This window comes from Pinus tabuliformis, chromosome 3_2 (genome assembly GCF_031772625.1).
Source record: "Pinus tabuliformis cultivar Carrire ecotype Pingquan chromosome 3_2, CPIR1, whole genome shotgun sequence".
In the NCBI taxonomy this organism is placed as follows: Eukaryota; Viridiplantae; Streptophyta; class Pinopsida; order Pinales; family Pinaceae; genus Pinus; species Pinus tabuliformis.
This window is the reverse complement of record NC_142302.1, coordinates 973,296,349-973,323,644: the sequence shown is the minus strand read 5'-3', so window position 1 is coordinate 973,323,644 and position 27,296 is coordinate 973,296,349. Positions and strand designations below refer to the sequence as shown.

At 38.6% G+C, this 27,296-nt stretch overlaps 1 pseudogene; it reads left to right on the top strand.

Moving 5' to 3' along the window:
• On the top strand, positions 1 to 26,979 carry LOC149183879 (C2 and GRAM domain-containing protein At1g03370-like; annotated as a pseudogene).
• The last annotated feature ends 317 nt before the right edge of the window (positions 26,980 to 27,296 follow it).

Here is a 27,296-nt window from a genome sequence, read left to right as displayed (position 1 = left end):
ATGGCTGAGGTGGTTCATGTTATTGATTTTATTGTTTTGTCACTTGCACATGACATTGGAGAGGGTATGAAAGCCATGGAATTTCTTTTAGTGCTTTCAAAGGATATGGTTGTGTGTGAACATATTGGCAAGTCACAAGGTTGTATACTCCTTGTTACAATGTCAGATAGATATAGTTCGAATTAGGAAAAGATGATGAAATGATGGGATTTCGTTGGGGTAAATGAACAAGAGAGGTGATGTGAGCATCTCAAGAAGACCCGAGTCAGTCCTTCTCAGAGCGCTATCAAGGCACGGGCTATGTGCGTCCTCAAACAGAAAATGGAAATGGAGTTGCCAAGAAGGGAACATACAATGCCCAGCCTGAAGAAGGAAGAACATGGTTACCATTCCAATTACAATGCCTCTAGTAATACCCAGAAATGTCTATGATGTGCGGATCTTACTCCTCATTACAACAGTCCTCTTCATCATCATCTAGGTTTTTATAGTTACCCATTACTTAAATATATATCCTGCAAATGTTCAACACATTTTGAATTTATAGATCACAAAACATTAGATCTAATGATCTCATAAAATGTTTATTTTAGATTGAATTTTGGCCATACTGTTTTTAAAGGTCCGACTTAGAGCAATTTTTTGATTCACAAACTAAGGTTTCTTTTGCATGACTTCACAAAATAAGGTTGAAGCCTATTTCTCAATATTTAAGTAATTCCTCCATGTTATTTGTATACCTATGTTTATATGTAGACCTAATATCAGTTATACGGGCATCAATTAATCTACTAAAATAACTCAATGCCTTTCAAAGTCCAATTCTGGTAGCATCTGTGTTGAGCTAAGTTTTGACAACTTGGAATCACATGAAGACCATTTTCTAAGGGTTTTATATTTGTTATTGAAACAGTGGATCATTTATTGTCCAAATTGTGATGAAAGGCACCGAATTTGGAGTTGGAGGAAAGAGTATTCCCATGCCTAACAACATCAACCTTTCTAATGAAGGATACACATGCCCCAAACCTTCTGTTACAAAGGGCTTTATGGAGGTTTTCTGCAAAAAGGACCCAAAGTTTGTAAATATTGTCAATGAAACAAAATTTCTGCCTTGACAAGAAGGAGATCTCACCATTAGTTATGATGTCACACATGCCTTTGAAAGCAACTATTGGGCACAAGTAACAATTTATAATGAGAATCCTATTTGCCATTTGGACTACTGGAAATTGTCTTGGGAATGGCAGAGGGGAGAATTTATTCAAGCCATGAAGGGTGCAGAGACACTAGAACAAAGTCAGAGTGACTGCATCAATGGAGCTGCAGGCACTTTCTACCAAGACATGGATTTCTCAACTGTGATGAGTTGTGAGAAGGTCCCAAAAATTGTGGACCTTAGTCAATACATGGCTAATAATACAGCTATCGGAAAGATAAAATATTGTTGCAGAAATGGCACTATTCTTCCACCCATCATTGATCCAAGAAAGTCCAAATCTGCTTTCTAACTTCATGTCTACAAAATCACTCCAGATTTGAATAGAATCGCATTATTTGTGTTGAAGAATCTAGGGCATCAGGGTTATAGTGAGATTCTTCTCACAATGATAACTATTTGTGAGGTACTTTTACTTTTTCTTGTTAGCGCAATCTTCACTTATTATTATTAGTGTGTGTTATCTTACTCATCAAACAGTTACCAAAACAATAAAGACGAGAGCACAAGATGTTGGATCTCATCCAGGAAAAACCTCTTTGTCCTAGAGAGGAAAACCCTTCTGCAAATTGCTCTTATTGAAGCTTCAATTCATGAAAAATATCAAACCCTAGACCCTTGACTAGCAGATCCTCCAAGCACAAGATATAATCTCTCTTTTGTATCTTCCCTTATGATTTTCAATCAAAGTATTCTTCTTTATTGTACCTTGATTTCTTTCTTGGCACTTCTTCCGACAACTGATGGCACTTTCCTTCGCTCATTTTTTGGCAACTGCAGAAACCCTAGGTCTCTGTAGAGACCTCTTCTTTGGTGTCTTCCTTGTATTCTCTACTTAGCTTGGAAATCTTTCTTTTCCTTTAATACTTAGGCTAGAGAATGAGACCTTCCTTTGAGGAATATCTTCAATTTAGAGGTTGATCCTCTTGACCCTATTGTAGCTCATATTTCTTCGCGTGTGTGGCTGATCTAGGGCTTGAAATAAGCCCTTTCACTTGTTCCTTTCCTTCACTAGAGGTGGGGCCTACTTCGCTTGGTAGGGAGGCCTATTGGGAGCCTCTTTTTAGCCCAATCGAACCTTCTAAGAGAGCTGAAATTTCTGACTTTTTGCAGCAGCATAATGTCCTCTCTTACCTTCACACATGTGATAGAAAGAGCCCAAAAATAGTCCCAAAACTTTGGATTTCTTCCTTCTCTCTTTCGCTGCCCTAGAAGCACCTTAATGCTCCTTTTCGTACCTCTTCTTCGTCCTCTTTTCTTCGTTGAAATTCAGAGATGAGTGATGATTCTTTTGTGAGGTTGAGTTTCCCTATATATAGGAGTTTGTCCCTCCTTTTAGGCTGACTTGACATTTGTGCACCAAAAATTCATTTTTGAGCCGTCTTGAAGAGGAGACTTGTCTTTGCTTTGGAGGATCATCTTTGACATATTTATTTGACTCTAATACATATATTTACATGGTGTAACATGCCCATAAGGGTCTTCAAAAATTACATTGACTCTTTGACTTTCCTATAACACTTCAACATGTGTTAGACCTATGCAATGGGCAAGAGACTCATTGTTACAATTGACAAAATAATTATTATTTTTCTTTTACAAGTACAAAGATCAAAATTACATTTATGAAGACCGAACCTAGTTACACTTTCTTCAACACTCCCTCTTAACTAGGGAGGTATTCATAAACCACTTACAAGGTGTTTGGTCATTTTCACTCTGAATAATTCACATAAGAGAAATCGGATTGGAAATCCATTTGTTATAGCATCATAATAACCAATATTATTTCCACAACAAGGCCTTGACTGACAACTCTATCTCTCATTATATTAGAGTACAACGTTGGCAAGACCAATGCTTATAGACAAATTCATCATTGTCTCTCAAGGTGCATACCCACCTGGGTGTTCATTGAGTATGAACTTCTAGGACTATTCTTATGTTGGGTTCCCAACCCTCAAAGAATATTGGTCCTCTTGCCTACTCTTATCTTGGATGTCATACACATCCTCAAAGAGCATCGGATGCTAGATGATTACCCAATCCTTCCATTCTTTCTTCCCAAGTGAAGACAAGAATGTAGTGTATATCTCTCCCTCTCAATTAGGGAAGATAATCCCATTCATGTTAAGGAATGTACCCAAGCTCCCTCTAACCAGGAACTTGCCCAAGATCCCTCTTAATCAGGGACTTTTTAGAGCTCACTCTCAGCTAGGGACTCTCCTTTTCATCAACAACTTCTTCTTGTGGGTCCTTCAGCTGCTTTATCGCATTCTTTCCTTGATGTCATGAAATTCATTCGAGATTATTCCTTGCAGGGCATCAACCATCAATCACTTTCCTTCTTAGTTCATCATGTCATTCCTTGTTCATGGAAAGTGGCCTACTTGATACATATCTGGAACCTTCGTCACATGGCTATTTCTTTCTCATCATGCTTCTTACAGGAATTTTCATCCACCACATGAGTGCTAGTTGTACTTGTATTGACAACCCTTGTTCCAGTAGCCCTGCATGAACTCATCCAGATATTATTTTAGAAGTAAAAAATATAATATTAAATCAAATAGTACCTTATGAGACGGCTTCTCATCATGACATCTTGTTGGCTTGAGTCATCAACATCGTGCATGTTCATATCTCCAAGGCCTTTCCATGTGTCAAGGGTCCTTTGATATTTTTGTTCCTTTGTCAGAATACTTGTGCCTTCTTTCGGGAGATGTCTTCAACATATCGTTTGATGTCGACTCCTAGTGTCCATGGTGTCTTGTTATTCTTGATCTATTTTCCCATATGCTTCTTTATAGGTTCTCTTGTCAACCACCTCATACTTCATATGAGGATATTTCTCATGTTGACCTTTCTCAGTGTGTGAACCATGCCTTCATGTATATCTTAATGAAAGAGATCTTATCTTTTTCTTGACCATGCTTCCAAAGAAATTCCTCATGCCCATTAATACAAATGATGACATGACTTAACTGAAAAACATAGATGCATACATACCTCATCTTAGTTCTTTCCTTGATCATTTCAACTTCCTTTGATAGCTTCCTTGATTGAAATTACCTTCAATCTTCTTTTCTCTGCTACATCTTTCTTTGCCTACATATCATCCTTTCTTGAATCCCCATGAGTGGAATTCCTATCGAGACATTGGCTTTTCCTGAAAGTCATGAACCCTCTATTGAAGATTTCACCAGAGGATCCTTGTAGTCCTCATCCTACAAATGCTCCTTCCTGTGGATGATAGTGGCTTTCTAAGATGATTCTTCCTGGTCATGATCATTCCTTATTGATGAGGTCATTCAATGGCTACATCTTTCCTACATGAATATCTTTATCTGAGCTATCTCTACATAATTCTCCTATATTCCTGAAGATGCCATTCTCATGCATTCTATTCTACTTCTACATGTTCCTATGATACCCAAAACTTTAAAGAAGACTTATGTGAAGAGTTTGATCTTAGTCATAGTAGAGATCCAGAGGAGCTTCCTTCTTCAACTTCTTATCCTCTTCTTTTACTTCTTGGGTAATGTGGGCTTCTTCCCGTTTCCTCTTATTGTTGTCCTTCTTGAATTTAGGACAATCCCTCTTATAGTGTCCATACACTTGACAGCCAAAGCATTGGACTTTGGATATATCTCTTTTTCCCCTTCTCTGTGGACCAAACTTTCCAAATTTTCCTTTTCTCTTGGCCATAGCAGCAAATGCTTGCTCCTTTTCTTTTCTCTTGGCCATAGCAGCAAATTCTTGCAATCAGTGATTTCCTTCACAAATAAGCTTACACCTGGTATAGACGTTGTAGCTAGTGATGGCTATCCTACCAAACTATTTTTTAATGGCGAGGAATGCTCTCTTCCTGACTTTTTCCCTTCTGGAACAGGGCATGTAGTTTCTAGAAACTTTCCTCTGCTTTTGCTAGCATCAACAATGATACAGTTGTGTTGCAGGAGCACCTCCAAATTATCAAGGGTCCAATGCTTATAAAGATGCCAATGAGTTGAACAAAGGCACCAATATTGTGAAATTCACTACTAACTAACAACATATAGGATAGAGTCCCAAGAAAACCAGAGGCACTCTACAGATCGTGGTGCAAAAATCAGTATGGGAGAGTGGGGAGACCTATGCACTGGAACAATTTGAGGCCAAGGTGAAGTTGTTTGCAAGGTCTAGACAAAATCCTCTAGGGACGCTACTCCTATGGTGGTGGAAACATTGTTCTGGAGGGTAGCTGTTGATAAGCCTATTACTGTAGAGTATGCCAATGATATCCCTAGAACTACCTTTGGGGAACCCAATGATAAATTTCTACCACCATCATCTCTACCATAGGAGAGAAAAATACAGTACCGAAGGAAATACGGGAAACATAGGGCTCTTAGAATTTCACTTTCTTTTTTGGAGTCACACAACTCACTTTCTTTTTTGCTTGTATACTCATTTGACATTTCAAGAATATCTGAAGCTTGTATAGAATCCCCCATTCCAGTTGTAACAAAATCTTCATCATCGAGTCTTCACTCTTTTTCTTGTTGAGGTGGTCCTCACAATGCTTCTATTACTCCATTAATCGTGTCCTTCTCATAAAAAGAACACCCATAATTTTCAAACAATTTAGGGTCTTCGGGGAAGCTATACCTCTAATCTTGCATTTCCAACCTTAGCATGTGTTTTAACAACCATTTTGATTCTTGAGTTACCCTTTCCAATCCAACTTCAGTAATCAGTTCCTCATCCCTTTGACCAGCCAATGAGATCTGTTGCAGAGGTAAACCAACATATTTTCTTGAATATGTCTCTAAATATTCACCTTAATGTTCAAGTGGTCTACCTTTAGTTTTAGTAAAAGCATTATCTAGTGTCTTGGATTTCAAACTACATCTCTCCCCAAGAACATTAGCAAATGAAGGAACACTATCATCAACAGAATCTTCACTAAGAACTTGAGCTATATACATGTTGCTATCTTCTCCAGGAGTCAAGGAAAAAAAAATATCTGAGTTAACTTTACTGGTTGATGTCTCTGTATCCACTCTTTTAATGTTTGTTTGGATTAAAAACTAGATTCTGAATTGGAAGAGTTTTCATTATTAGCCACTAAACATGGAGTATTTTCATCATGTCTTATACCATTCTTCAAACCATTGCAAGATCCTTCAAGACAATAATCATTACTTGGTAAATAATTGGACTTGAAAGCCTCTGTCTGCAAGTCTTTCCAATTATCATTTTCTTTTATACGAGAGAACTTGAATGAATCAAGGGACCTGGAAGACAGTTCAACCTTACAATTAGGAAAATATTTTCGTGAAATATCACATACATTCTTAGTGCCCATAGTATGAAAGGAAGTATCTTCTTCATCATCCGTAGGATGGCTACCTTGAGAGTCATTGTTGAATTTCAATGTAGTATGAAAGGAAGTATCTTCTTCATCATCAGTAGGATGGCTACCTTGAGAGTCATTGTTGAATTTCAATGTACCTTATTTTTGGTGAAGTTCTCCAAAGATATCTCTCTTTTCAAAGGTGTCACTAGTTGAAGTGTGATCATAGTCATTCAAAGCCACTTTCTGTATTTGAGGATCCAAAATAGTAATATGCCTTCTAAGGTATCAGATACCTGGTAACCATGCTTAGGATGCCTTATGTGACCATGTTGAAAATTGCCAAACTCGTTGCTTCTTATATTACTAGCCAAACTTTCCACATCAAATACTTGGTAACCATGCTCAGGATGCCTAATGTGACCATGCTGAAAATTGTCAGACTCACTGTTGCTTATATTACTAGCCAAAATTTCTACATTCCTATTCATTGACAACTTAACATTTGTCAAGTCATTTGCATCTTTCATATTATTTTCACGAAGAAATTTGTTATAATTATCATAACTAGCAAGTTGTTATAATTATCATACTAGTGTCACTCTCATTTAGTTTGCCATAACCGGTTGCAAATTCAATATGAAAATGTCATCTGCAACTAGGATAACAAAAAGCAAATGAATATTGATTTTTCACTCTAGTCTAGGTTTTTTACATGATTCTTATATTTTGAATTCTTGTTTTATCTAACATTTCCTCTTTGTGGTAGTTGCATTCAGGATGTTGGATGATAAGACAATAGTTATGTCCCTAGGCATATTGATGGGTTGGAGGCGTTCCTTGTTGCAAGTAAAAAATGCTCCTTGCCATCACTTACTCTTTATGGTTTTCTTAATTTGTGTCATTGCATTATGAGTAGTGTTGGATTGCATGTTCTCAAGTTAGAGTTAAAGTTTAATGCCACAGACAAATCAAGCCTAGGCTAGATCATATGATTTCCACCTTGTCTATTTTTCCAAGTGTACCACCTTGCTGCAGCATGATTCTTCTTTCTACACACTATGTCAGACACACTAAGTATACATTTGTATTTTTGACCTAGTTTGCCACCTTGCGGAAGCATGATTCTTCTTTTCCCCACTCTCAGTCAGACACACTGAGCATCCATTTGCAATCATTCCAATTTTGTTGTTCGTCTGAGTGGAGAGTCATTTCACTCCTTCCCACACGGTCCCCTTCCCACTCAAACATGTTGAAGGTCCCCTCCAAATATCCTCTCAGCATTAGGCAGAGATTGGGCCATACATTGCTAAAGGTGTTTTATACCAATGGGATCATTTGGGGCATGCTCTTAAAAAAACCTTGCACCGTGCCAGCTAGTATGATGGTTGCAATACCAGGACATGGGATCTTGCTCCTTATCTAGAATATAAGGAACTAGTCTAGATCCAACTATGCAAATAGCAACGCCACCCCCCCCCCCCCCAACACACTCACACGACCTTCCTCATAAGTAGCAGCAACATATTCACCATTCCAATTGTATATTAGTAAGGAAACTTGAAGCCAAGACCTTTTACCTCTTGAAGGAAGAGCACATATGTATGCATGTAGCAGATTGGCCATGAGGGTTCTAACTTCTAAAATTGGTCTATGTATCATCACCAGTGGTTCCCCTAACATTCTATGCTAAAATATTAATCTGTGTGGGCAATTTTCATCAAGACCCTTCTTGATGACTGTAAATATGATTATAACTGTAACATCTATAGCTAGGGCTGTCTAATGGAGCATACAAAACTGTTTATTGAGTAGGAGGGGGGCTATGATATCTGCTAATGCATATTGAATTCTTATGGAAGTCTATTGGAACTCCCTGTGATTGGTCCTATGATTTCCACCTTGTCTATTTGACCAAGTTACCACCTTGCTACAGCATGGTTCTTCTTTCTACACGCTATGTTAGACACACCAAGCATACATTTGCAATCATTCTGAGTTTGTTGTTTGTCCAAGTGGAGAGGAATTTGTCTTTTTGACCTAGTGTGCCACCTTGCGGAAGCATGATTCTTTTTTCACCCACACTCAGTTAGACACACTGAGCATCCGTTTGCAATGATTCCAATTTTATTTTTCGTCTGAGTAGAGATTAGTTTCACTCCTTATCACATGGTCCCCTTTCTACTAAAACACGTTGAAGGTCTCCTTCGAATATCCTCTTAGCATTCGGCAAAGATTGGGTTGTCCATTACTAAAGGTGTTTTATACCAATGGGATCATTAAGGGCATGCTTTTAAAAAATCATTGCACCGTGCCATCTAATATGATGGTTTCAATACCAAGACATGGGATCTTTCTCCTTATCTTGAATATAAGGAACTAGTCTAGAGCCAACTCTACAAATAGAAGTGCCCACCCTCCCCCCCCCCCCCCCCACCCACTGCCACACAAACACATCGACTTCCTCACAAGTAGCAACAACATATTCACCATTGCAATCATATATCAGCAAGGGAAACTTGAAGCTAAGACCTTTTACCTCTTAAAGGAAGAGCACATATGTATGCAAACAATAGATTGCCCATGAGGGTTATAACTTCTAACATTGGTCTATCTGTCATCACCAGTGGTTCCCTTAACATTCTATGTTGACATATTAATCTACATGGGAAACTTTCATCAAGATCCTCCTTTATGACTGCAAATGTGCTTCTAACTATAACAGCTATAGCTAGGGTTTCCTAATGGATCATGAAAAACTATTTATTGAGTAGGAGGGGGGCTATCAGGGGCATGTCTGCTGCTGCCTACTAAATTCTTATGGAAGTCCGTTGGCACTCCCTATGATTGGTCCTATGATTTCCACCTTGTCTATTTGACGAAGTGTACCACCTTGCTGCAACATGGTTCTTCTTTCTACACACTATGTTAGACACACCAAGCATATATTTGCAATCATTCCAATTTTGTTTTTTGTCCAAGTGGAGAGGCATTTGTATTTTTGACCTAGTGTTCCATCTTGGGGAAGCATGATTCTTCTTTTCTCCATGCTTAGTTAGACACACTAAGCATCCATTTGCAACCATTCCAATTTTTTTGCTCATCTGAATGGAGAGTCATTTCACTCCTTCCCAGATGATGGTCCTCCTCCACTTCAATCATGTTGAAGGTCCCCTCCAAATGTCCTCTCAGCATTAGGCAGAGATTGGGCCATCCATTGCTAAAGGTTTTTTATACCAATGGGATCATTTGGGGCATTCTCTTAAAAAAAACTTGCTCCGTGTCAACTAGTATGATGGTTGCAATACCAAGACATCGGATCTTGCTCCTTATCTACAATATAAGGAACTAGTCTAGATCCAATTGTACAAATAGCAACGCCCACCCTCATGCACACACACACACACAGACTTCCTCACAAGTAGCAACAACATATTGACCATTCCAATCATATATCAGCAAGGGTAACTTGAAGCCAAGACCTTTTACCTCTTGAAGGAAGAGCACATCTGTATGCAGGCAATAGATTGGCCATGAGGGTTATAACTTCTAACATTGGTCTATCTATCATCGCCAATGGTTCCCCTAACATTCTATGTTGAAATATTAATATGCATGGGAAAATTTCATCGAGATCCTTCTTGATGATTGAAAATGTGCTTCTAATTGTAACATTTATAGGTAGGGTTGTCTAATGGAGCATGCAAAACTATTTATTGAGTAGCAGGGGGGCTATCAGGTTCATGTCTGTTGTTTCCTACTAAATTCTTATGGTAGTCCATTTGCACTCCCTATGATTGGTACTATGATTTCCACCTTGTCTATTTGACCAAGTGTACCACCTTGTTGCAACATGGTTCTTCTTTCTACACACTATGTCAGACACACCAAACATACATTTGCAATCCTTCCAAGTTTGTTGTTTGTCCAAGTGTGTTATGAAACCAACTCACAAAAAGATAGAAAAGATAGATGAATGCCTTAGAAATAAGCGTCTTTGAGGGGGAAACCTCCTTTACATTACACAAATGAACAATTATTGGATGATACAGATAACAAGACCTCCTTTCTATATATAGGAGTCTAAGGGGTCATAATATAACCAGAGCCGACATAACAATAATAATGTAAGGACACAATAATAACAATAGTGGGATTCTATGGGGCACAATAATAAAAATATGAGGACTACATGGGTACAAAAATATAATAAGGGGGTTGTACTAATAACAATAAGGGGTTACACTAGTAGTATAGGGGCCTAACATGCCCCTCTCCTTCAAAAAGTGTTTTCCTCAACACTTGAGTAGTCCTTAATGCTTCTGTATAAAATTCTTGTCCTCCCATGTGAAATCTTCAGCAGGTAAGTTCTTCCACTTGATGAGATACTCTGAAATTGATCGATTTTGTAGCTGTCGGGTTCTTGTCTCTGTGACTGCTCCAGGTTCCAATATGATTTTTCCTTCCTCTTCAAGTTCTGGCAATATTGTTTGAATTGGGATCTTTTGTAACTTTTGAATGAGTGGCCACACTTCTTCTTCCTTCTCCCATTCATCCTTTGCTTTGTTTATCCAATCTGGTTGGATAATAGAAATAGCACAAAACAATGCTTCCACATCCTCATCCTTTCTTGAGAGTGAATCTGCAACAAAATTTTTCTTCCCTTTTCTGTAGAGGATGTCAACGTCATAACCCAACATATTTGTGACCCGTTTTTTCTGTTCTTCTAAAGATAATATTTGTTCTAATTTAAAACTATCATGATCCATTTTTACCTTGAAGTGTCTTCCCATTGGGTAAGGTCGCCATTTCTTAAGTGCATGTAGTATTGCCAACATTTCCTTCTCATAAATAGCTTGCTTGAGATGTAGTCGTAAAAATACCCAATCACCTACATCAAAATTTTTTTCACTGTGATGTTGATCTACCTGTTGTTTCATTTGATTCTGCACCAAAGTGGCATTATCCTTTAAAAGTTGGAGAACTTGTTGTTGATGCTCAATGTGATCTTTCACTGCTTGAACTTTTTTCTTCTTGATATGTCCTTCTATCTTGAGAATTTGAGGAGTGGTAATTTCTTCCAATGTTTTACAAGATATGGTTGGCTTCATTTCTTGATGCTTGATGTGATCTTTCAATTTTCTTCTTTATATGTCCTTCTATCTTGATAGTTTGAGGAGTGGTAATTCCAGCCAATGCATTATAAGATATGGTTGGATTCATTTCTTTCTCGATGTGATATTTCAATTCTTGAACCTTTTTCTTCTTGATATGTCCTTCTTTCTTAAGAGAATGAGGAGTAGTAATTCCTTCCAATTCTTTACAAGATATGGCCGGATTCATTTCTTCTTTCTCTAGGGTTGGTTCCTGGAGTATATACTCCTCTTTTAACGTTTCTTGATCCTTTTCTTCCTCCTCTCCACAATCAAGGTAAAATAATTTCTTCTCAGCACACTTATGACCTTTAATGTATTTGTTATCACAATTGTAACAAAGCCCTTTTTCTCTTTTTTCTTCCAATTGTTGTGGTGTAACCCTAGTAGGTTGTGGAAGGCTAGGGCAAAAAACACTTCCATATTTATAATTATGAGGGGTAGACTTCCTTGTTGCCATAATTTTGCTTTCCACTTTGTAACAAAACCCTTTTGCTCTTTTTTCTTCCAATTGTTGTGATGTTGCTCTAAAGAAGGTGTTTCTCTTTGTATCCTCATAATGTGCTACCATTTCCTCCATGAAAATTGACCACGTAACAAGTTTTTTTACGAGAACAAAGCCCTTTATACCATAAAAATTGATCCGGTTCTAAATATGAAGATGTAATACATATCTTTTGTAACAGTGGTACACCATGTAGATCAAAATATTGCTCCATATGCAGTATCCAATTTACCGGATCCTTGCCATCAAACTTCCTCATCTCCCTTTTTCTTGATTTTAGGAGCTCGATCTTGAAATGATTGTAACTCTGTAATTTCATATTTCCAAGTTCTGAAATTTCATCCTATGGTAGCCCCCTGAGTCCTCTTTCTAACCCCAAAAGTATGATCAATATTGGATTCTGTAAGGAAGCGTTATGTCAAATCTCCCATGATGATTGGATTATAGACTAGTTCAGTAGAGCGAACTTGTAAAAAGTGACACGTGCCACTGTTTCAACCTTAGGACCTAAAACCAATACAAAAAGAACTACACTATGTCCTCGTTTTGAAACTTCTTACGAAAGTTCAATTTGATTCTCAGAGAGAAAGTTATGACGATTTTCCATGGTCATCTATTTAATTTGAGAGCCTGCAAAAACCCTAAATGTCTCAGATTATATCTCCAAAAATATAGTGAGACAAGATTTGAAATTTGGACCCAAGATTCACCACGATTTTGGTTCAAATGGGTTTTTTCAGAGTTTGAAATTTCGTAGAATAAATATTATAGCGAAAATTCCATGATGACCTATTTTAGATGAAATTCTGGAGCTTCCAAAAACTCTAACTTCCTCAGATCATATATCCGAAAATATAGTGAGACAAGATCTAAAATTTAGAAACGAGGTTCAAACCGATTTCTTCTCAAATGGGTTTTTTTTTAGCGTCTGAAACTTCATTGCGAAAACATTATAGAGAAAATCACACGATGACTTGTTTAGAGCAGCGAAACCCTAGAATCCGAAGCTCTAATACCAAATGTTATGAAACCAACTCACAAAAAGATAGAAAAGATAGATGAACGCCTTAGAAATAAGCCTCTTCGGGGGGGAAACCTCCTTTACATTACACAAATGAACAATTATTGGATGATACAAATGACAAAACCTCCTTTCTATATATAAGAGTCTAAGGGGTTATAATATAACCAGAGCTGACATAAAAATAATAATGTAAGGACACAATAATAATAATAGTGGGCTTCTATGGGGCACAATAATAAAAATATGGGACTACATGGGTACAACAATATAATAAGGGGGTTTGTACTAATAACAATAAGGGGTTACACTAGTAGTATAGGGGCCTAACAAAGTGGAGAGGAATTTTTCTTTTTTACCCAGTGTTCCACCCTTCAGAAGCATGATTCTTCTTTTTCCCCACACTCAGTTAAATACACTGAGCATCCATTTGCAATCATTCCAATTTTTTTGTTCATCTCAGTGGAAAGTAATTTCACTCTTTCCCATACGGTCCCCTTCCTACTCAAACATGTTGAAGGTTCCCTTCAAAGATCCTCTCAGCATTAGGCAGAGATAGGGCCATCCATTTCTAAAGGTGTTTTATACCAATGGGATCATTTGGGGCATGCTCTTAAAAAATCCTTGCACCATGCCAGCTAGTATGATGGTTGCAATACGAAGACATGGGATCTTGCTCCTTATCTAGAATATAAGGAACTAGTCTAGAGCCAACTATGAAAATAACAATGCCCATCCCCCCAACACACACATACAACCTTCCTCATAAGTAGTAGCAACATATTCACCATTCCAATCGTATATCAGCAAGGGAAACTTGAAGCCAAGACCTTTTACCTCTTGAAGGAAGAGCACATCTGTATGTAGGCAACAGATTGGCCATGAGGGTTCTAACTTCTAACATTGGTCTATCTATCATCACCAGTGGTTCCCCTAACATTCTATGCTGAAATATTAATCTGCATGGGCAACTTTCATCAAGATCCTTCTTGATGACTGCAGATGTGTTTCTAACTGTAACATCTATAGCTAGGGTTGTCTATTGGAGCATGCAAAACTGTTTATTGAGTAGGAGGGGGCTATCAAGAGCATGTTTGTTGCTGCCTACTAAATTCTTATGGCAATCCATTGTCACTCCCTATGGTTGGTTATTTGTTTTACTCCATCACAAATATCATTCCCAACTGTAACGCAATTACTGATTCTAGTAGAATATATCCTAGAAATGATGAAACCTTTTTAAACAATTTATTTCCTTGTTTGAGATAGTTAATGAATCTCATGACCAAATAGGTGCTTCTTTGAATATAATTTACTCTTCTTTGAAAAGGTACAATTCCCCAAGTAAATTTCTTTCATGATAATTATAAATGGAACCTAGATATGCTTCTTAAGCAATCATTTCTTTATCTGTGAATTGTTGACTTTGATTTGGAATTTTCATTTATTTTTATTAAATTCGGAATATTATTCTTAAGCAAGGTTGGAGCATTGCAAAGTCCGAATGGCATCACCATCCATTCGAACAACCCCTGTTTGGTCTTGAAGGCGGTTTTCCACACATCCTGCTCTGCAATTTGGACCTGGTGATAACCACTACGCAAATCCAATTTGGTGAAATAGATAGCATTCTTTAACTGATCTAATAAGTCATCAATGCAGGGAAGAGGGTAACGATTTTTCACCGTGATTTTGTTTAGTGCTTGATAATCCATGCACATCCTCCATGTGCCATCTTTCTTTGGCACTAAGACAATCGGTGAGCTGCATGGAGAAGTACTCGATCTGATGACCCCTTGGTTCAATAGTTCCTGCAGCTGCTTTTTGATCTCCTCCATCTCAATGGTTGACATCTTGTACATGCCAATATCTTGTAAAAGTTGGAATGAACAGGTATGTCATGTGAAGAAAGTGTTTAATGTATTGAAAAATGAAAACTCTATGTAAAATTGTCAAAGTGCGAGTTTGGGAAAACCTCTTTCGTTTACCTAGGTCATATTGTTGGTCATGGTCAGCTAAAAATTGATCCTTCTAAAGTTGAAGCAATTGTAGATTGGCTTAAGCCTACCAGTGTAACCGAGGTTCGCAACTTTTTGGGTGTAGTACAGTATTGGAGGAGATTTATTGCCAATTTCTCTATTATTGCAGCAAATTTACATGCATTGACACATGTAAAGCAAGTCTTTCAATGGGGAGGAAAGCAGCAGAAGTCCTTAGAAACGTTGAAAGAAAAGATCAACACCGCACCGGTCTTGACCTTACCAGATCTCCAACAACCATTCGAGATCGAAACAGACGCCAATGGATATGCCATGGGAGCTATACTAATGCATCAAAAGAAGCTGATATGTTACCATTCAGAGAAGTTCTCTCAGGCTGTGATAAAATATCCCACTTATGACAAGGAATTATATGCCTTGGTCCAGAGTGTGAAAAAGTGGAAACACTACCTGATCGGCAAGGAGACCATAATCCATACGGATCATTAGCCCTTGCAGTATCTTCAGTTAGAGACCAAGTTGCAGCAATCTCGTCATTTCAGGTGAATGGGTTTTCTGCAGCAGTTTCATCTCGTAATAAAGTATAAGAAGGGCACTAGAAACAAAGTGGCCGATATGCTATCTCGCCCTCCTATTTCTGCTTCTGTTATTTTTCATAATGCTTCATTATCTTTTGAAAGTTATGTTGAACAGTATATTAACGATGATGACTTTAAGGAGATTTATGCAAAACTAACCCATGGTTCATAGGTGGACAGCTATCACTTGCAGGGGAAATTGTTGTATCACCTTGGAAAATTATGCATACCCATAGGAGAAAGGGTACATGTAATCCGGGAGGCCCACACCTCCCTTGTGTCTAGTCATTTTGGTATTGAAAAAACTTTGTGTCATGTACAAAGATTTTGTTTTTGGCCTCATATGAAGAAAATTGTGACTCGCTATGTAAAGGGTTGTGTGATGTGTTATGTTTCAAAGCCCTCCAATAGAAAACTCGAGCTCTACACACCACTCCCTATTCTGAGTCATCCATGGGAAAGTGTGTCGATGGATTTTGTAGGAGGTTTGCCTTTGTCTAAAAAGAGTCACGACTATTTGTATGTCGTCATTGATCATTTTAGTAAGATGTGTATTTTAATGCCTTGTAAAAAGAAGATCACCACAGAGCAGACTTCTTATCTTTTCTTTCAGCATGTTTGGGTCCATTTTGGGTTGCCCACATCAATTGTGTCAGATTGAGACTCTCGCTTTCTCGGAGAGTTTTGGACCAGCTTGTGGAAGATGATGGACACCAAGTTGAAAAGAAGCATGACATTTCATCCACAGACTGACAGACAGACAGAGGTTGTAAACCGCACCGTGGTACACTTGTTACGAGGCTATTGTGGGAAACATCCTAAGTTGTGGGATGAGCATCTTCCATATGTGCAACATTCCTACAACCGAGCAGTGCACTCATCTACACAATGTTCACCATTTGAGACATGTTTTGGTTACCTGCCAAAGGACCCTTTTGATATGGTTTTTGGAAGGGAAGATGACTCCAGTGGACGTAATGATAGGGACAAAGCACAACAGTTCATTCAGTGGATCCAATTGATTCACCAAGCAGTACAGGAGTAGTTGGAGAAAAATCAAGCCCATTACAAGGCTCGACATGACAAACATCGAGTTGACCATCAATTTCAAGTGGGCGAAAAAGTGTGGTTCCATATCAGCAAGGACAAGATGAAGGGAGAAGGCCCATCTGGTATGGCCCATTCACCATTTCGGAGAAGATTGGAAACAATGCATTTCATCTCGATTTGCCAATATATATGCAGATGTACTCTGTAGTGAATGTGGAGAACTTAAAGTTGTATGAGCCACCATTGATTATGGACACCGAGGAGGTGGGAACAGTTCCTACAGTTGATGATTTTGCACCAGAGTATCTCGATGAGTTACCTGAAGACATCATCCTTGACAGAAGAACCAGGACTTCACGACGGGGAGATGTGGAATACCTTCGAGTTGGTTTCAAGGGGATGCACCCTAGCAAGGCAAAATGGCTGGAAAAGGAAAGAGTGAGGGAACAATTCCATCACTTGCCAATTGACTGATAAAGCTTTTGGCGGTCCAAAAGCTCCTCAATGGGGAGGATTGATCCAGGTGGATCTTCAAACACAAAGGCATGGAAAAAGCTCAAATTTCAAAGTGGTGGAAAGGAAATTGACTTGAAATTAAATTGAAGTGCTCGTTGCCCTAATTCCAACGGTGCGAACGACACTCCAATCCGAGTCCGGATGAAGGAGATAGAAGCAGTCAAAGCTGGGTTGACTTTGATGACTAGGCGGGTTTAACAAGGACACAATTTGCACTTTTCCAACAGACAGAATCCGGCCAACTCCGGCTAGATTCTGAGTGAAATCGTGGCCTAGTTAAAAAGACTCCTTCGGTCCAAAATCGAATTTCCAAAATTGCACCATTCTAATTTATATAACAAAAAATATATATATAAAAAAAGGGGTGGCGGGCCACCAACCTTGCCACCCCAATTCCCAAGCAGATCTACCCAAAATTAAAAGAGATTAATTGGTGGAGGGGCGGGCCACGACCCTCGGCCCCTCCCATGGGTCCCTCACCTCACTCACGGAACTCCATTGCTCCCACAACTAACAACAAAACAATGAACGGGTGGGCCGGCCCTTGGGGTGCGAACCCAACCCAAAACCACAACCCAATATATTAGAACAAAACATGCAGAGCGGAGGAGGGTATGGTGGGCGGGCCCGACCCAACCATTATTTAATTTTAAATTATTTTTGTTGGTGGTGTATAAAAAAGGAGGAAGCGAGGATTGGCTTGTCGACCTCCTCCCTATTAAACGAATCCTTAACCAATTGCACCAACCACTTTATTGAGAAATCCACCCCAGAATTTATATTTAAACGTAATTTTTTAGTGTGCTCGGGCAGAGGAGACAGTGCACGTAGTTCGAGGCAAAATTTTGCAGGAGGGTCGAATTTTCATTTTGTCAAAATTTGACAAATTTTATATGGTTTCAGCACTTCTCGATGCCACGAACGCAATGGCGCTGTTCGTTTCTCCATCAGAGTTTTGCATTTTTTGGCCATTTTTCAGTATGGAGGTATAAGACTCCTTTTTGTAACTGATGCTTGTACTCTTCTTTTTCATGCCACTTAATGAATGAAGACCTCCCCATTGATCGAGCAGGGCTCGGAAACGTAGTCCAAGACAAACAAACTTCGTTATAAAGTCTTGTTGTCTTCTTTCATGCTTTATGTGTTTCTCCTCTTGTCTCACGTGCACATTAATTTTTCTCTATTAAGCTACAAGTTATGCATGTAATTCTTTAACACATATATAGTAAAAGATTTTGGATCACCAGTGGTTCCGCTAACATTCTATGCTGAAATATTAATCTGCATGGGCAACTTTCATCAAGATCCTTCTTGATGACTGCAAATGTGTTTCTAATTGTAACATTTATAGTTAGGGTTGTCTAATGGAGCATGCAAAACTGTTTATTGAGTAGGAGGGGGCTATCAGGGGCATGTTTGTTGCTGCCTGCTGAATTCTTATGGCAATCCATTATCACTCCCTGTGGTTGGTTATCTATTTTACTCCATCACAAATATCATTCCCAACTGTAAAGCAATTAATTATTCTAGTAGAATATATCCTAGAAATGATGAAACCTTTTTAAACAATTTATTTCCTTGTTTGAGATAGTTCATGAGTCTCATGACCAAATAGGTGCTTCTTTGAATATAATTTACTCTTCTTTGAAAAGGTACAATTCCCCAAGTAAATTTCTTTCATGATAATTATAAATGGAACCTAGATATGCTTCTTAAGCAATTATTTCCTTATCTGTGAATTGTTGACTTTGATTCGGCATTTTCATTTATTTTTATTAAATTCAGGGGGTTAAATGAAGTAACTTTTGGATCTTTTGGAAACACGTAGGAGCTTACTTTGTGTTATTGAGAGATATATGTTCTTGACTCAGAAAATAGTGAATGCTGGATTTGGATGCCTTTTATAGATCTTGCTGACTGTGTTTAGTTCACAGGGAACTGGCAAAGGACTTTGTTGTGGTTGGTACTACTGCAGAGTCACTTTATGGTGCATGCAAGTCTATGTACAAGCCAGACATGGTTTGTATTTTTCATGAATACTTATTCTTGTGATCTGTCAAACTGATTTTTGGTTTGGATTCTGAGGCTACAAATTGGTATAATTTTTTTTGTCATTGCAAAACAACATGACTGAAAAGAAAATAATTGGAAGTTACAATGGTCTAACAACATTTTAAGTAGTGAAAGGTTACAACAAATAGAGGCATACCTTGAAAAAAATGAGTCTGTTGGGCATTGCCACATTTTGGAAGAAGATGAAAATAATCTGTATCATTACTCTTCCACCCTTTTGATGTTGCACAAATCTCTATATCTGTCCCCAAACTGTTTGGACTGACACTGAATGATACATACTCAATTTTGGAATTAATTTCACTTTCTTTTTTGGAGTCACACATCTCACTTTATTTTCTTCTTGTATGCTCATTTGACATTTCAAGAATATCTGAAGCTTGTACACAATCCCCCATTCCAATTGTAACAAAATATTCATCGTCGAGTCTGCACTCTTTTTCTTGGTTAGGTGGTCCTGACAATGATTTTATTACTGCATTAACCATGTCCTCAAAAAATCACACCCATAATTCTTAGATAATTCGGGTCTTTGGGGAAGATATGCCTCTGATCCTGAATTTCTAACCTTGGCATGTGTTTTAACATCCAATTTTATTCTCGAGTTAACCTTTCCAATTCAACTTCAACATTCAGTTCCTCATCCCTTTGACCACCCAATGAGATCTCTTGCAGAGGTAAACCAACATATTTCCCTGAATATGTCTCTAAATCTCCACCTTGATTTCCAATTTTTCTACCTATAGTTTTAGTAAAATAATTATCTAATGTCTTGGATTTCAGACTACATCTCTCTCCAAGAACATCAGAAAATGAATGAACACTATCATCAACAGTATCTTCACTAAGAACTTGAGCTTGATGCATGTTTCTATCTTCTCCAGGAGTCAAGGAAGAAAACATTTCCGAGTTCACTTTACTAGTTGACGTCTCTATATCCACTCTTTAAATGTTTGTTTGGCTTAAAAGCTAGCTTCCTGAAGACTGCTATAAGATAATTTGCACTTGCAGCAATTTGACTAAGGCTATCATTCACTCATGATTTGATTTGACTCCTAAAATTGAAATGGTTTTTTTGAATCCATTCTTCTTTGCACCCTAATTTGTCTCTTTTAGCTACAGTTTTGAATAGAGTTGATTGTAAGGGGGAAAACCCAAGAATTCATTCAATTACCTAGTCAGATACTTCATTACTAGAACTCAAAAAACAAACACTCAGTGATATTTGCAATTCAGGCGAGATTCTTCTCACCATATCATTATATGGTAAAGAGAATTACAACATATTTCTTCATCAAGGGTCTGGGTTGACCAGATACGTTAATGCAGAAAGTCTTAGTACAAGGGAATCAAGGGAACTAATGGAAACACTGGAAATAATTCCCAACAGTTCACTATCCTTCTTTGGATTTGGAGTGTCAGAAGAAGCATCATCTGTACAAGAAGATAAAATAAACACCCCATCCCTTGCAGGCAGTTTCTTTGCAATGTTCACGAACAAAAATACAGAAACTAACAACAAAATTACAGAAACTACCAACAAAACTACTGAAACTACCAACAAAACTACTGAAACTACCAACAAAACTACTAAAACTACCAACAAAACTACTGAAACTACCAACTAGATTGAAAGGGATGAGTCAAAATTGTCAGAAAATTACCATGATTGTGAAGATAATTCAAAGGAAGAGAAGTCAGATGGGTTTTTTGAAGAAGGCTTTGATAGCGCAGATTCAAGCGAATAGGAAATTCCTAGCCCTCTGCCAGGAGGAATTCTTTTAGACCAAACATATGCTACTAGCCCTTGAAATCTAAATGCCATTCTCTTTGGGCCCAACAATGATTTCAAGCATGAGCTAGCGCAACTTGAGGGGACAACTAACCTTATTGAAGGACCTTGGAGAAAAGCAATAGGGGAACCCATGAAAAGAGTGGTCACATACACCAAATCTGCAACTAAACTGGAGAAGGTCATCAAAGCTACAGAAGGAAAAACTTATCTTGTAGCAAATGGGAAGGTTTTTGTAGTATTAGCAAGTATAAGTACACCAGATATTCCATATGGAATTTTATTTAGGTGTGAATTTCTTTTCTGCATCAAATGAGGGCCAGAAGTACCAACCAAAGAGGAATCCTCCCATCTTTTTTTTTTTCCACTGGAAAAATCAGTGATTTTCATTAAGATTAGAAAATTACATATAGTAGATGCCGTTGGCATTGTTGTGATGTTCATAGTAACAAAACTTGTCCTGCTAATCAGGAGCTAATAATCAATCAACTAGACAATCTAGACTTTCCTACCCTTCTTTTTTTCCACTTTCCGCCAACCTTCATTGTTAGGCGGAGCTGTTACAATAATCATTTGAGTTTCATTTGTGGCAGCCATGATATCCTTTTCAGAATCTGTGCTTGTTGGCGAGTATGCTCGTTTGCTGCCTCCAATTTCCTGCCTGGTGTTCTCATATTGCTGCTGTGGGTTACCTGCATTTGTGTCTATTGCTCCTTCGATCAGATATTCATTGTTCTGTAGGTGGTGTGGATAGCTTGCTTTGCTGATTTCTGGGTTTATCTTTCCATCTTCATCTTCTTGTATATTGTTGTTGGTTCCCGCATTCCTTTCCTCTTCTTTATCCTCTTCTGCATCCTCTGTCCATGTGGCTGAAAATTGCCATCCTTTCGGTTTTGGTGGTTGTCTCCTTTTCCTATCTTTTTTGTTTTGTGGGCATGTACTCTGTAGATGACCTGTTTGTCGACATATGCGGCAGCGAAAGGCGGTGTTTTCATAATCCAGTGGTTGTGCCCATTGTTTTCCATTGTGTATTAGGATAATGTGCTCTGGTAGGCCTTGACTGAGGTCTACCTCCACACATATCCTGGCAAATGTGTAGATATCCTTGGATAGGCGCTCATGATCTGCTTTTAAAAAAGATCCCAGGGTATTGCCTATTCCTTCCAGCACTTTGTAGTGCCAAAAGTGTATAGGAAGATTAAACAATTTTACCCAAACTGGCATTTTGGTGACCACCATGTTGTTTGGATCGAAATCCGGGAACCAAGATTTCACGAAAAGGCCAGCGTTTCCCCAAAACCATGGCCCTTCGTTCAAAGCATATTCTTTGTCCTTTATGGTGTCAAATTTGACAATAAAGAATCCTTTTGAACAGAGATGGATATCACAGTTTTCTGTCCATATGGAGTAGATCCATTGACGAAGGGCTTCCGGTTTGGGCCAAAATCCATTGAACCTGCATATCACTGCTTTAGTTAAATAATCAGTTTGTATTTCATTTACCTCTGGTATGGAGATTGCTAATGCAGGGTTCTGTGTTGTCTGCTCAACAATGTATGCCCCTGGTGCTGTAGCTTGCTGTTCTGGTTTCTTTTGTGGTTCCATCTTCCCTTTGACTGCATCTTTGAAGGAAACAGGTCCTTTTGAACTTGAGCCAGGGCAGCCTCCGCACAATCTTGTGCTGAGACAGATGGTAGAGTCTTTTGCTATACCGTATTCCATTAGTTTGAACCCCTCTTGAATTACCTTCCCTGCGTAGATGAGGAGTTGTTTGTATGGTGGGATTCCAGTCTTTTCATGTATCCTCTGTTTGAGGATTTCTGTTGCCTCCCATGTCCCTATTTCGATGCATATTGTGTTCCCTCCCATAGATTTAATAAAGAGAGAGATTTTTTTATCTTTACTCGACTTTTCTGGTGAGTGTGTTTCCAGATCTGATCTGCATAGAGGTAGATCTGCTCTACAGAGGTCTAGATCTGAAAGCCTATGGCCCGATCTGTTACCAATTACTATAGATCTATGTGCTGCTCCACCTGAGTATCGGTCTTCTGCTGCATACTCGTTTTCTGGATCTGGCTGGGGCCAGGTTATTGCCCTCACCTCCGATTTACCTGGCTCTTTTGTCTGCGGCGGCTTCTCAGTCCTCATGAAGACTACATGCACCGAGCAAGCTTTCCACCGTCCGATCCGCGTGCATTTCAGCAATATAGCCGATCTATTTGTGCCAATTGGGGGTTTACCACCAATTTTCGCCTCCTGTAACAGATCCGGCCGGATCCGAGCCTCCGGGCTGCGTTTGAACCTTATCTCCTGCAAATAAAATGTAACCCTTGCTCTCGGCGGCGCAAAGAAGGCCCGTGCTGGTCTTGCAGCTCCAAGTTGTTGGCTTATGGGCGAATCGAGGGTTTTACAGATGCGATTAGGGCGTAAGGAGCGGAGCAGCAATCCCAATCTCTGTTTGTATAGTTCCCAATCTTGAGGCTGCTTTCCGGTGGTGGATCCGGACCAAACCCGAATGAAAAGTTACTCTGCGCATCCATTTACCAGGGCCCCATCCGTTTCTACCCCGTGTTGTTCTATGTGATTAGCGGCGACACAAACCAGATCTATTGTGATCCTGTAGAATGCCTTCACCGTCGCCTCCATTCGATAGTGGATGAGATCCGGCCTATTTGATGCGAGAATCCGAGTATAGTGTCGATGAGCATCCTGATCCGTCATGTATGTAATCTCCTGAGCCGCGATGGGGTGGGTAAAACCCATTTTCTGTTTGCTATGATCTAGTTCTTGTAACTGCTTTCCGTTTGTAAGTCCGGGCCAAAACCGATTGAAGCGATCATGTATCGCAATTCCATCTGCCCAGTACCCCTCCTTTGCTGCACAGTGTTGATCTTTGAGAGCATCGGCGGCATCCGGGCCTTCAGATACCCTGTTCACCTGTGAAAAAGCCATCGCCCGAACCCTAATCTCGCAGTTCTTAGAAAAACTCAGCTCCCGGTTCCCCGACAACCAACAACCAGGAATCCTCCCATCTTTATGTTTCCTGGAGAATGAATTTTATTCAATGTACAATGATTAAAATCATGATTGAAGGTGGGGCGAGACAAGGAATAAAGGACAACTACCAACATTTTTCCAAGTTTCTTTCTTAGTATGTTACACCACTAGATGTTTCATCCTTGGCCTCTAAGAAAGCACAACCAAGGTTATATTTGCAGATGGATCCCCAATCGTAATGGAAGCTTATTGTTAGTTACGTTGGGGTTTCTACCTTGGTATCTACATTATTTTCTTCGGCATATCTCCTTTCGCACATCTTCTTGGCCAATCCTAGTGTGATGCAGGGCTTGGAATTTGGTGGGCTAGATTTACCTGATTATTTGGGAGAAGTTATTACATGTGGGTTATTTGTTCTCCAAGTGGAGCATATTTTCAAGATGATTTCACATTTCATGCATGCACGGTTCCAAAAGGGTAAGACAGTATTTCATTCATGCTCTAAGTCATTTCAGTTACTAGAGCTCTTATTTAAGTAAAAGTAAGATTGGCATTAGTTAAAAAACATTTTGGTTTCTCTACACTTATTCATGGCTTGATTACAGCTAGTGATCATGGAATTAAAGCACAGGTAGATGGATGGCTATTGACATTTTCCCTAATTGAAGGGGAGAATTTCTATGTTGTAGATGCTACTGGTTATTCAAATCCATATGTGGTATTTAATTGTAATGGGAAACCTCGAACAAGTTCAATCAAACTGCAAACACTGGATCCTCAATGGCATGATAAAATGTCATAAAACTATCCAAATATTTTGTTCTTGAGATTCTATGCTTCTCCATGCTTCTATTCATGATTTCCATTCTGACTTTCGTTCTCCAAATAGTTCTGCAGAAATATTCGAATATGATGCGACATAACAACCTCCTTCTGTGATGGATGTATAAGTCTTTTGAATTTGAAGGGCCTTTTGCTGAGGTTACATCTCTAGGGTATGATGAGATCAATTTTCTGAAATTTATTTCACAGGAACTGGCTAATTTTTTGATCCCACTTTAGGAAAGACTGGCACAAGCTTGCTAATTGAAGCTGCACCTTAGGATATTTCTGACAAATACAAAGGGTCCTGATGTTGTTACTAAGTACATAACAAATATGGAAAAGGAAGTTGGAAAAAGGTATTCATCTTTCAATATTAAATCTCAAGTAGATACTTGTCTTTTCCTTGGCATACGTGTAGTTCAATGGATTGTCCTATTTTTCTAGACATCATGAGAATGAGAAAGAATTCTATGCATATTACCTGGTGCTCAACTCAGGCAAATTCAACATTCCAGAAGCTATTTTCACTTCCAAGTGAGGAGTTTTTGATTAATGATTTTTCTTGCTACATGAAACGTAGAATGCCTCTTTGGGTATCTATGCCTTAGATACATTTGCATGGGTTGTTGCAAATAACAAACCAAAACATGGGTCTCAAGTGAATTTATGTTTTGCAGGGTTGCTTGCTCTTTGGACATAAAACCAAATTTTCCTTCCTGTGGGAAGATATAGAGGAAATAGTGGAGTTGCCTCCTTCCTTATCATTAATGCGTAGTCCATCTCCGTTCATTATCCTTCACAGAGGTAGAGGCCTTGATGCTAGCCATGGTGCAAAGTACACAGATGACAAAGGAAGACTCAAGTTCCATTTTCAATCCTTTGTTTCCTACAATGTTGCATGTAGGTACACATTGAGTTATTTTCTCATCATAGAAACCATACATTGTCCTCTGTCACTTGTAAAAATGGAAGAAGTAATACTAGATCAATGAAAGAGGATTGATTTTCATGAATTCCAATAAAGAAAATTTAAAATAAAGAGCGAATGTGCATGAATTTGAGACAATATAGTTTGGAATTTTGAACAAAGCTTGAAATATATTTCTTGTCTGATTCCTAAGAAACTACAATTTATATGTCAAACAAGGCAATCATGGCACTATGGAGGAATAGGGAATTGAGTCTTGAGGAGAATATGAAAATAGTAGAGGATGAAGAACCAATAGATTCAGGGGATCTCTAAAATGAAGATTCTAGATATTTTTTGCGTGACGAGGAAGAAAGCATGACCAAGGTCCATTCACAAACATTACCGTTTAGTGTAAGTATCTCAATTCATGAGGCATTACCTTAGTCTGCATTCCTGTGAAGTTATCATTCTGATATTTAGGTTGTTTCGAACAAAGTTCAAATTGTTGTGTTGATGGTTTGTTTTGGTAAGATCATGCTACATCATTGATATAATAAACAATGAAACTCAACAACCTGCGAAAAATGGCCCTTACTGATTTAGTATTACTTGTTGATTAGAAAGACATCCCTACTAATATTTTTTTTTCAATTCCTAATGACAGGTTGAGTCACTCATGGTATTATATGACGGGGGTTGCTTAGACAAAGAGATAATGGAGAAATCTGGTTGTCTAAACTACAGAACCGCAACATTGGAAATTTACAATCAAAAAGTATTAAAAGGAAGATTTGGTACAAGTTCAATAGAAATGTTTCTGGGTTTGGTGTAGAGATCACAAATATCCAGCAAAAGTCAAAGCTTCTGGCTAGAAATGGTTGGATTATTGATGAAGTTCTTGCCCTTCATGGTATGCTTTTTGGAGACCATTTTCAGTGCTTCCTCATCTCTCCGATTTCACCCATTCCAAGATCCTTCAAGACAATAATCATTACTAGGTAAATAAGTGGATTTGAAAGCCTTTACCTACAAGTCTTGCCAATTATCATTTGCTTTTCTATTAGAGCACCTGAATGAACCAAGGGACCTGGAAGACAGTTCAACCTTACAATCGTGAATTTTTTTTCCTGATATATCACATACATTCTTAGTGCCCATAGTATGAGAGGATGTAGCCTCTTCATCACGAGTAGGATGGATACCTTGAGAGTCATTGTTGAATTTCAATGTACCTTCCTTTTGGTGAAGATCTCTAGAGATATCTCTATTTACAAAGGTGTCACTAGATGAAGTGTGATCACAGTCAGTCAAGGCCATTT